Below are 5,249 nucleotides of genomic sequence, written 5' to 3' on the forward strand. Positions count from 1 at the left end.
TCTTCATCCTATTGTGTCCCTGCTCCGTACGTTTAAGCATGGTTTTTCCGAGTCTGTTCATCAACGTTCTAGAGGCTAGTAGCCCCGTACCAGTGTAAACTGACTCGGGTCACGCCGGGGTATAAAGGGAATAGTTCCCCAACATCATCGGCTGCCGCATACGGGCCCATTTTGACAAGCCTCCGTCATGTGCAGGACTAGAGAACGAATCCTCAGCAAAACACGAATTCCTGGCCCACATCCAGCAGCACAGACGACTCTCACCTTGACAGTACGGCTGTCGTGAGAATTGTATATGTCTTTCCACAACATCGTCTCCAAAGACCTGCCTTCAGAGACGCAGATTCAAGCGCTAAACTTCGCCATTTGGGAATCCCTCAAGGAAATTTTCTTGGACCAACTCTGTTCAACACCTTCATTTATGATTTAACGTCCTTCTAGCATTGCATTCCCCGTCTGTACGCCGATGACCTCGTCATTATATAGACAGTCCAGCACTCCTTCGAGCACCATCAACTTCAGTATGTCCTGTACGTTTTCCGCGCTTGGTTAATAAAAACCGATGTTACCCTAATTTTAACAAGTACAGATCACCCCTGAATACCACGTCCAGAAGCCGTGTTTCCGATGAGCAGTCTGGAGCTCAAAGAAACAGCACTCCCTCCTATCGATCGCGCAAAGCTAATAGGCCCTAAATAAATTTCTCAGTTCACATTGATGAGGCGGCTTCCAGTGCCAGGCAGATGTTTCGTTTCCTGCTGCGGGTTAACGGGGGAGCTGACGATACAGCTCTACGACCCCTATACACTACAGTAGTCTTACCACACCTGGAGTTGTGTGCCACGGTTTGGGACCCCTATCAACTCGCGTTATCAGCATCCCTCACAACTGTGCAGCGACGCGCTGCTTATGCAGATCGAAGGCGGCGTGCCTCCCTTTGCGTCACACGCTGCCGTGGCATTCTTTCTGCACAAGAGCTTTTGAAAGTGTTGAGATTGACCTATCTGACACTTTTTCGACAAGGGGAAACCCTCCAGCTCCGGAAAATTGCCTCCTTTAGAGGGACTCCGAGCTCCCGCTACTGCGGTATCTTCGCCAAACCTGGTCCTGTGGCCTGCAGCGATCTTTGTGGCGTACCGAGGGGTATAGGAGCTCGTTTGGTAATTGGAACTGCGGCGCTCTGGCGCTTTCTGCCAAAAGACATGACAGAGTGCACTCCCCACAGAGCAGGAACACCTGAAAAGCTTGGTGAAAAGAAGAATCACGCTTCCTTGAGGGACGATGAACCCGACCTCTCGTTTCCTTCCCTTCCTTTCTTTTGTATATATTGATATTTTGTGTGGGTGTTTTTTTTAGGTTGGAAGAGATTTTGTACTTATAGGGCACCACATGCCTTACATGCGGGCCAACGGTGTTTCTGTGGTGCTGTCAACCTTCAGGGTTAAATAAAGATATTAGTTTTAATATTATTATGGAAACATGAGCGGTGCATACGCTTATAGGCTGACGCTATAAATAGTTCCGGCACGTGTTGTGCCAGTGTGGCTTCAATTGACTTGGCGGATAAGGAGTTGGCGTACTTGCGGTCAGTGGCGGGGCGACGGATTGGTTGAGATGTGGTGCGATGTCGCAGTGTGTTTCTACGCTGAGGCTCTTGAATTAAATCAGTTGAAAGTTAGCGCTCTGTGGTGTCTGTTTCTCCTATGTCCCTGCCTTCAAAGCGCAATTATGTTTTCTAACGTACCACACCAGCTTGCCCAACAATTAGCACTTGTCAGGTTTGGTGGCCTGCAGCGACTCTTCTGGCGTACCGGGGAGCATAAGAACTCGTCCCTAATGAGAACTGGGACGCTCTGGCGCTCTCTACCGAAAGACATGGCGGAGTGCACTCCCCGTAAAGCAGGAACACCTCAAAAGCTTGGTGCAAGGAGGAATCCCACTTTCCTTAGGGACAATGAACCACATCTCTTGTTTCCTTTATTTTCTTTAATTTGCGTATATTTATTTTATGTGTGAGTGTCTTTTTTTAGTTTAGACGAGGTGTGTTTCTTGAATTAATGCGCCACCACAGGCCTCAGATACGGGCCAACGCCTTTTCCGTGGTGCTGTCCACCTCCAGGGTTGAATAAAGATATTAGTTTTAATAATAATATGGTAACATAAACTGTCTATACGCCTATAGTGCTCTAAAGCAATACCCACTAAGGTCGTATCATTCTTTTAATTAAATTTTTGTTCACACACTGAAACGCGTTTCATGAGTGAAATGGGAAGTGAGCTAAATCAAAAACAAAAAAAGTTCAGCCGATTCAATGTCCAGGAATGAGTTCAATTTACTGCTTAATTTCAAGCGCGATTCGGGCATAAAAAAGCGTATAAAAGAATAATGAACGGAGTACATTTAAACTTCACACACAAATGTCCTTCTGTCGTGTGCTTCCCATTCTCAAATTTTATTCATGTAGGTTTCAGAAAATTATTTCTAAAAACCCTGTTTTGACTTCTGCACCCCGACTGAAAAAAAAACAGATATGAAATTCAAACAGGTTCATAACGTCGTTTAGCAGTATACCCTCACTACGAAACCGGTTCGATCAAACTAATCATCGCCTTAGTCGAACTGTTCACAGGTTTAAGGGTAGCGGACCTGATGAAACCGCATTGCGGCGTGGCGGCCCGGTTTGAAACTGCTCACAGGTTTGCTCAAACTACTAAGCTGCCAGTCAAACTGTTTAAATGTTTGACCTTAGAGGTATGCACACCTGTTCACACTGCAAAGCGGCGTGGCGGGCCGGTTTGAAGAAGGAAGAGAGAGAGCGAAGGCGGAGACAGCTTTCCAGGGAACTTTCAAGGTCGGTCAAATCTCTTCTTAGGAGCGCCGAGGAAATCTTCGGAAAGGGAAGACAACGACAGTTATTTTGGCGAGTAAGCAGACAGACGACGTGTGCGGTCGACGAGAGGCAATCGCTACCAGAAGAGGTGCACCCGGGAGACAAAGAAAGAAAACAAATGTGCACGCAGCGCAAGCTTCAATAGAGCAGCGAGATTGTAGGTTTTCATTGGCCGCGTCTAGGAATTCTAATCTCATTTACACCTGCCACCCGCGGCTACACTCCAAATTTTCAGTTTGGCACTTTGAACTTTAAACTTCAACACCTCGCGTTGCTTTAATTGAGTGCATTGTTCATTTTAATGGGTCTCTGCGTGTAACTTTTCTGCTGTGTCCTTATAAATAATTTAGCGGTGTCCCCGTGTACTTTGTAATGTTCAGGACATGTCTTTGTTTGAACCTAAATTTCATGATCGACGGAATGCTAAGGCCTGTCTTTTTTTGACGACGAATTCTATCGAATTTGCTGTAACTTTCCTACTCGCAAGAGGTACGTCACGAGCTCTAATAAAATTCTATACCGAAGAACGCGTCAAGGGTGCCTTAATTACGTGTGCCACGTCGACCCCTTTCAAACCGTACCCAGTGGGGGCTGACTAAAAATTTCCCTCAAAAGGGTGTCGTATTCAACGTGTGCCGTAATCAAACGAGTACCAATACCCATGGGCACTCTTATTAAACGCGTTCCGATAGAAAACGGATAACCGTATCCCGAAATCTCACGACGTGAACGGGTTGACCGTTTTGCAACCTGCTGGGATTCCAAAAGGGCCGGCCATTTCGAAACCGGTTCAAATTTAGAAATGTTTCTTTCTTGGTAGGGTCAAGAAGGGAAACAGCAAAAACCTTCTTGTGGACGCTGCTGCTCAAAAACAGCACAGCATAAAGCAAAAACATAAATGTGTCTTATAGATGAACATGGTACCAAATGCCGATGAACACCCTCAAGCAGATCCAGCAGATGCAAGAGTATGTGGTGCCATTTGATAGTGGCAGCATCAGCCAGAATGTTTGGTCGTTTTATTCTTTGATAATATAAGAAAGAAACGTTTCTGGGCTAAATTGCTTTTTCTAAAACCTCTATTACTATATGTGTTATTAATGCACCACTTAAAGACACCTTTACAAAACGTTTTAAAGCCCTTTCTTTTTATTTGCTTGTATATAAGAATTCATTTACGCCCAAATATTGTTTGCACACCCTGTATATTGCCTATTTTTAACTGCGTTTACGCCATGTCTTGTTCCATGAGCTTTGAAAATTGTTTCACTTCTGTGTTTAGCAATAAAATAAGTGTGTTCATTTTAACAGAGAAGTGTCAATTGAATTTCTTTTCATAATCTTTATTTTCAGCGGTGACAGTGTTTTGTGCGCGATCACATAAAGTGCACGGTCACAGGTATCAGTTTTCTACAACTCCTCTTCTTAAATAGAATTTATCTGACGTGACACTTCTTTTTACATTTCCCTGGTGGAAAAGTACTCCTAAATATTTGAATTTTTTTTGTGTGTGCTCTATTGTGTGAAACGGCTGAGGGCTTCTGGGCCTCGCGCGCATAAAATGCGAGGGTGACGGAGTGAAGGATGGGACAATAAAGTGAGATTCAACATTGTATTTTGTTGACTGTGTGCACGACCACAAATATACTAATGTTTCTTTTTTTCGAGGAAACCTTACACTAGTTTTATGGACGAGGACATTCCTCCCATTAATGTTTCTCACATATTTCAGAGGACAGAAAGGAGGAATGTATGCGTTCAGCTTTAGAGTTATGTGTAGGTAGTTCACCTTACTTTATCGTCAGGCTGTTCATGCTTCAGTTGTAGCACTGCTACTAGCTTCTGATTATAAAACATTCTAGAAGGAATGTGTGTTTTTATGTTGATATAGAAGTTTATCCGGACACAGTTCTCTGGTATTTCTCGGCTTCCAAATGTGGTGCTTCAGTACGTACGATTTCCAAAACTTTCAGGTATATGTTGTCATTATCGAGCAGAAGGTTTATTCGCAATAAAGGGAAAAAAAGGATCTTACCCACGAGCATAGCCAGAGCGAAAGGGAGGACGCAGGCACCGAACTTCATTTTCAAAAAAAGGGATTATCTCTAAAACGAAAACAAGAAGGTAATTGTAGCTCCCAATTCACGTCATATCAAATAGATTGTTCATTTTGTCTATTTTAGCGTGTTAAAAAAAAACGAAGTTCTTATTTTTTATTTCTAATTCTCCCATAGTCTTCGAGAACGTTGATCTTCCATCCTTCCTCTCCCAACGCTATGAAAATCTGTGAAACAATTTTTGATATGTTTTGTTTTCGCTGATAAAGACTCATTAAGTAGTTTACGCTAATGTCTCTCT

The sequence above is a fragment of the Ixodes scapularis genome, unplaced genomic scaffold (genome assembly GCF_016920785.2).
Source record: "Ixodes scapularis isolate PalLabHiFi unplaced genomic scaffold, ASM1692078v2 ptg001986l_1___fragment_3__unscaffolded, whole genome shotgun sequence".
In the NCBI taxonomy this organism is placed as follows: domain Eukaryota; kingdom Metazoa; phylum Arthropoda; class Arachnida; order Ixodida; family Ixodidae; genus Ixodes; species Ixodes scapularis.